The following is a 7,184-nucleotide window of genomic DNA, read 5'->3' as shown; positions in this document are numbered from 1 at the left end:
AACCAGCCCCTCCACCCAACGTTGAGCTGGGTAGGAGAAGCCCTGTGGAGGCTCAAAGCTGGCTCAAAGTGCTGCAATTCCAGATGTATGTGTAAGTGCAGCACCCAGGAGCAATAAACACCAGTGCGATAAGTGCCAGAGTTTATTGCATTGCATTAAGATGCTTGTGTAGGCCTGCCCACAGCCCTTGAAATAAATATACCTGTAGTAATTCACATATAGCCAAATTACTACATAGCCATAGACTTAGTTCATCCAGAATTGGTGCAGTTTACCTTTTTTGGAACTGCTGCAAGTTTTAGCACAGATATTCCATAAATGGACTTTAAAGCAGCACTTTTATATCTACTTATATATAGCACAAACTATTTTTTTGGCTTAGTGCCTAATTAGTTCTGAATTCCAAATCTACTGAGCTGAGCTTAGTCATTTAAGTCTGTGTGCCTCTACCACTGGGCAAGTCTCTTCTCTTCCAGACCCATCAGTCTGGGACTTTGGTTACTCCCCAAATCCATGTCAGGCATTCTACATGCAGGCCCCAAGTCCAAAGGCATTGGAGTTTGGATGCCTCCTACTCTCATGTGCTCCTAGTCAAAAGGCTGAAGGAGCAAGCCAGGGAGAAAGTGCAAATGCAGTCCCCCATTACCACAAAAGTGTCCAGTTGAGTTTCCCGCATTTGGTAAACTCACAGGGGTCAGCCTGCCCAGAGTGCAATGGATAGGCCTCATCCTGGGAGAACCTATTGATCACGGTATCTTCCTTGCCCGGTAAGTTATATGTAGCACAAACTATATGTGATATTAGTCCAAAGGCAAAAAGCTAATTATTTACCATGTAGTTCATTGAGGACAGGGTGGGTGGAATGGGTGGAAGGCAGCCAGAAACTGGAGCTGGAGCCCCACGTACTGTGGCAAGAGCCTCCCATCTGAAGCTCCCCCCTCTGCTAGGAGCAGTGTAGCAGAGGCAGGAGCAGGAGGATAAGCCACTGCTGAAGGCAAGGGGAGCAGAACAGCCCTACCAGCTCGTGCCCATGCCAGCACATGCAGCTTTTGGTGGGACTATTCCTGGAGTGACTGCAGCCAGCCGGTCCTGCTCTGCTTCCCTCACCTCCAGAGGTGGCTCATCCTCCACTCCTGCCCTTGTTGTGTCACTCTGGGTGGGTGGGGGGAAGCTTCAGCTAGGCAGCTCCCACTGAAGGCAAGGGGAGCAAAGCAACACCAGGAACAGCCCTGCTGGAAGCTGTGTGTGGTGGCTGGGGCCTGGGATGGCAGATGGGAATGCAGTGTAGGCTGCCCTGGTGAGAGTGGGTGGAGCTCAGCCCAACACAGAGCACCGCAGGGACAGCTGAAGGCTGGATCCATTTAGTTGGTGGGTTGGATCTGTCCAGCAGGGCGTATTTTGCTTGACCCTGCCATAGAGTCTATTATGATCCTCAGCATGGTTTTCTGAAGGACATTGTGATTTGGATCATAGTATCATAGTGCTTAGGGTTGGAAGGGAGCTAAACAGATCATCAGGTCCAACACCCTGCCCCAGGCAGGAATGGGTGCTGGGGTCATATCACCGTAGCCAAATGTTTGATCAGCCTCCTCTTGAAGACCCCCAATGTAGGAGAGAGCACCACCTCACTTGGGAGCTCATTCCAGTGCCTGGCAGCCCTAACTGTAAAATAACGTCTCCTGATGTCCAGCCTGAACCTTCTCTCTAAAAATATGTGGCCATTATTCCTAGTAACCCCGGGTGGTGCCTGGGGGAACAGAGCGTCACTCAATTCCCACTGGTCCCCAGTTTGTAAACAGCCACCAGATCCCCTATCAGCCTTCCCTTTACCTCCCTGGACCTGCTTGTGATGCACCTGTAGATTCATGACAAGGTGCGGTTAGCCTTACTGACTGCTTCCTTGCATTGGCAGCTCATGTTCATCCTGGAGTCAGCAATGACTCTAAGATCCCTTTCTGCCACTGTGTTGACAAGAAGGGTGTTCCCCAGCCTACAGGTGTGTTGCTGGTTCCTTCTCCCTAGATGCAGCACTTTGTACTTATCTGCGTTGAATTCCATCCTGTTCTCATCCGCTCACCTCTGTAATTTGTGTAGATCTAGCTGGATTCTGTCCCTCCCCTCCAGTGTGCCCACCTCACCCCACATCTTGGTGTCATCAGCGAATTTGGACAGCGTACATTCCATACCCACATCCAGATCGCTGATAAAGATGTTGAACAGTACAGGCCCCAGGACTGAGCCCTGGGAGACTCCACTGCCCACATCCCTCCAGGTCAAAAATGACCTGTCCACCACCACTCTCTGGGTGTGACCATTTAGCCAATTTGCCACCCATCTGACTCTGTAGGCATAAATGCCATAGTCACCTAGTTTTTTTAAGAGAATATGGTGGGATATCTATGACCCCTGCAAATTCCCTCAACACCCTTTGGGTGAAGAGCTTCTCGACCTACTGATTTAAACATGTCCAGCCCCTCCAAAAGTTCCCTAACTAGGCCACCCCTGACCCTAGGCCAGGCGATGCCTCCCCATGGTCCATCCGCAATTTTAGTTGGGGAGATGTCCTGGTCCTTGTTCAGGAATATGGAGGCAAATAATTTGTTAAGGAGGTCAGCTTTTTTGTTTGCTGCAGTCACCAGATTGCCAAGCCTATCCTATAGGGGCCCCATGTTACCTGGTGCCTTCTTCTTACTTCCTATGTATTTGAAAAAGGACTTTTTATTATTCTTAATTCTGGTTGCTAGCCCAGCTCCATCTCTGCCTTGGCCTTCCTAACAGCCTTCCTGCAGTCCCGAGCAATGGAGGTGTACTCCTCCTCGGTGATAGCTCCTTGCTTCCATTATTTGTACGCCTCCTTTTTTGCCCTCAGGCATCCCTGGATGCCTTTGCTGAGCCATGGGGGCGTCTTAGCACTCCTGCCCCCCTTGGTGCACATTGGGACTGACTCCCTTTGAGCTCGGAGGATCATCTCCTTGAGGAACAACCACCTGTCTTGGACTCCCATCTCATTGAAGGTCTGAGACCACAATGCCTCTCCTACTAACCTTCTTAGCTTACAGAAATCAGCCCTCCTGAAGTCGAGGACCTCGAGATGATCCTCCCCTTCTATGTGGCACTGGTCAGGCCGCAGTTGGAGTACTGCGTCCAGTTCTGGGTGCTGCACTTCAGGAGGGATGTGGACAACTTGGAGTGGGTCCAGAGGAGGGCCACTCACATGATCAGGGGCCAGCAGGGCAGGCCCTATGAGGAGAGGCTAAGGGACCTGAACCTGTTAAAGGCACAAGAGAAGGCTGAGGGGGGATCTAGTGGCCTGTTACAAACTAGTCAGAGGGGACCAGCAGGCACTGGGGGAGTTCCTGTTCCCCCGAGCACTACCAGGAGTGACTAGAAATAAAGGTCACAAGCTGGCAGAGGGTAGACTCAGACTACACACCAGGAGGCACTACTTCACAGTCAGGGCGGCTAGGATCTGGAACCAACTTCCAAGCAAAGTGGTGCTGGCTCCTACCCTGGGGGTCTTTAAGAGGAGGATAGACGAACACCTTGCTGGGGTCATTTGACCCCAGTACTTTTTCCTGCCATGGCAGGGGGTCGGACTTGATGATCTGCTCAGGTCCCTTCCAACCCTACCAACTATGAAACTATAAGGAAAACTTCTTTACTATCCGAGCCCCCAAGGCCTGGAATAGACTCCCCCCAGAGGTGGTGCATGGACCTACTCTGGACATTTTTAAGGAACAGTTGGATGCTTATTTTGCTTTGATCCTTTGACCGTAGATGACTTCCTGCCATTTGGGCAGAGGGCTGGACCTGATGATCTTACGAGGTCCCTTTCAGCCCTGATGTCTATGAAATCTATGAAATAAATTAGGCAGCTGGGGAAAATGAAGAGATGAGCAGTCGTGGTGCCTGCTTTCACACAGTTTCTGAGCATATTGGCTGAGTGTTGCCATCACTCATACCCTCTTTCCCCCTGCTGCTGAATTCAGAGGGGAGGAGAGGAAGGAAGGGCAAATGAAGGTGGCACTTACCCCCTGTGCTTTGATGCTGTGTAAAAGCAGGGGCTCTGGCCAGACCTGGATGACCAGCTGATGAACTGAGTTCATGGAACATGTGGAGCTCCTGGCAGGAGCTGTAATGACATGCTTGTGAGCTAAGAGAACTCACTGCAAATGTGGCACACAGCATGCATCACCCCATACCTTGAGACCTGCCCCTTTCTCTAAAAAGGGACTTAGACATGGTATTATTTCACATTCCTATGTTCGGGCACTCAGCTCTAGAAGTAGACTTCATAAAGTCAATTAAAGTGTCTAAGGGTGGGGGACAAATGAAAAAAATATTTCAGGTTAAAAGACAGGCAGGCACTTACCATATGTCAGCTGATCCATGTTGACTGTTTTGTGTAGCCATTCCATCCTATGGTAAATAGAACTAAGATGGGATAGTTTACCCTGAATTAAATAATTGCTAACCATAGTTTAAGCTTCCACTTCTGTGGAACAGAATGGACAGATGAAACAGTTATCTAATATGAGAAAACCTACAGAAAAACCCTCTCCCCTTTTAACTTGGTATAGTTTTGTCATCTGTTCACATGCTAAATCCCCCATTCTTCAAACTGAGAATTCTTTAATTCTTAGCTGAAGAGATAGAAGTGTCTACAGTCCCACCTCTCACCCAGACTTAGGGTGCAGACAGAAGTGCAGCTCCCAGCTGTAACTTAGAACCATTTCTGCAAAGCGTTCGGAGTTATAATGTTACCCAAGGCCAAAGAGAAGTTCACTGTTAGTTCCAAGGGGGAGGGGAATCTAGCTCCAGGCTGGGAGCCTGCAGCCAAGTTCCCAAAGCAATGGTCTGGGGTCTATGCCAGTGCTCACTGTTTTCAGAATGGGAGGGGGGAAATGGGCTCCCCAGCTGGTGCTGAAGGGTGGGGTGGGTAAATTAGCACTCCCCCACCTTGGGGGGGGGCAGGCTCCAATACATCCTACCCACCCTCCAGGGGGGACTGAAAACCCCCCAGACTGAACTCCCTCTGCTCCATTTCCTCCTCCCTTTTTGAAAATAGGGATAGCCTCTCCCCAACGAGAGGTCAAATTTTCACCTAACTGGCCATTTTTAAGCTGTTTTCAGCTGTGTACTTGTGTTTGGTCACAGTTATAAATTGTTTTTTGTGGCCAGATTGGGAGAAATTTGTCACTTCTGTCTGCACCTTTACCCACCTGAATGCCTAGCTCACCTGTGGGGCAGAGTTTGGTGCTTATGTAAGACCAGGATTCAGATTCTGAAACTCATGGCTAGAACTAGAAACTTAAGTTGTCCTTTTTGTATAAACGATTGGCTCATTTTTATTACATCATAGAGGTGCTAGCCACCTTTTTCATAATAATTTGGGGATCAGAGCACTGACCCAGGAAGTAGAGACCTATACTCTAGTGCTGTTTTAGCCTGAGCCAGGGACAACCTAAAGAACAGTGTCATAATTATCAGATTATAGTATAGACTGTGATGGCGTGTGAGGTGGTCAGCTCCTCCCGTTGAAACTTGGCCACTGTAGAAAAAAGGAATGCACAAGTTGTGGGGTCCAAGAGGGCACAAACAAAGGCATAAGTAGTCCTAGGAGCAGGAACCTAAGACTCCTTGCTTTCCAGAAGAGTGTTCTTCTCACTAGGCTACAAAATTAGGGTCTTTCATGCACATTCTCCTTCTTATAGATTCATAGATGTTAGGGTTGGAAGGGACCTCAATAGATCATTGAGTCTGACCCCCTGCATAGGCAGGAAAGAGGGCTGGGTCTAGATGACCCCAGCTAGATGGTTATCTAACCTCCTCTTGAAGACCCCCAGGGTAGGGGAGAGCACCACCTCCCTTGGGAGCCCGTTCCAGACCTTGGCCACTATGAACACTGGCAATGTCTAATTGAGACACTGACTGTGCAGTGGATACTGCTCAGTCATTTAGTACTTGCATATCAAAATACTGCGCAGTAGCATTCCTACACAGCTTCCTGGTGATGCTGACTGTGCAGTAGCTCATTACTACTGCATAGTAGCTTGTTACTACTGCACAGTAGCATTGCATCATGGTTCGTGTTCATGCTACTGTGGAGTACTAACAAGCTACTGTATGGTAGTAATGAGCTACTGCATAGTAAGCGTCTCATGTAGACACAGCCACTGAATGTTTGTTGTACAATGGCCTAGCTTAAATGATGGGGGGAGGGTGAAAGGGTTGTGGAGAGAAAATCCCTCACAATCTTTCTGTTAATTTGGTAATTAAGCACTCTCCTGGAACATAGCAGTTGTGGGTTTAAACCCCTCAAATTCAAGCAGAAACTGACCCCAAAACTTATACTTCTGGGTGAGTGATCTGACCACTAGTTTAATATTTGAAAATTGACCACTGATTTTTGTACTTTTCATGAATATCAATGCTGTCAATGTATGTCAGGCATAGTCCAAGAATGCCCACTGGATCAGGTCCCTCCAGGAATTTTGCCTCAGGAATTGTCTGTTTGTGAATTCTAAAAAGCCTTGAATGGGGATTGAATGCTTAGCTCTGGTAAAATGGAAACAATTCTGGCTAAGCCTGGTGGTTACTTATGGCCTCTTGGATTTGTAAATTATGAGGTTGGATTTAGGTGCTTAAATTTTGCTTAAAGTACAATTTAAGTACCTATAGCTTTATTTTATCTGTGTCAAAGTCTTTGAGATAATCCATTTATCCATTTCACTCCTTACCATCATGTGATTAAGGATTATACACCAGCTTCCAAAGCAAATAGTCTGATGGTCACCAAAAATTATTAATTCTCATGTTTGCACAAGTGTGCCCTTTCCTCTTGCCTGTAAGTTAGTAAGAACTACTTTTTTCACCACTACTATATCTTTCTAATGACTCCCACCCTAAACTTATACATGCAGATCCTTGACATGATACCATTTTGCCCACCTGCCATGTTATACTATATGTCTATTGGGTAGGGGATTTTTCCCAGATTTTTGCTGGCCTCTCAAGAGTTAAAATATTTAGAAGGTCCCATGCTTTAAAATGAGTTCTTCCTTTTATAGTTGCACCCATATAATGTTTTGAAAAATTTGAAGCATTTATACTTTTTTTTTACAAATTAAAAACATAATCAGAATGACATAATGTGTCATGATCTAGACCAGTGCTTAATCAAG

General features: G+C 47.3%; 1 non-coding gene across 1 annotated transcript; it reads right to left on the bottom strand.

The window, feature by feature from the left end:
* Positions 1–614: 614 nt before the first annotated feature.
* LOC112549778 lies at positions 615–775 on the bottom strand. The gene has a single exon (XR_003093301.1). It is a non-coding gene; the product is annotated as a U1 spliceosomal RNA (small nuclear RNA).
* Between the last annotated feature and the right edge of the window lie 6,409 nt (positions 776–7,184).

The sequence above is a fragment of the Alligator sinensis genome, unplaced genomic scaffold, assembly GCF_000455745.1.
Source record: "Alligator sinensis unplaced genomic scaffold, ASM45574v1 scaffold542_1, whole genome shotgun sequence".
In the NCBI taxonomy this organism is placed as follows: Eukaryota; Metazoa; Chordata; order Crocodylia; family Alligatoridae; genus Alligator; species Alligator sinensis.
Note: the sequence above shows the minus strand (reverse complement) of the source record. Positions and strands in the feature narration are given on the sequence as shown.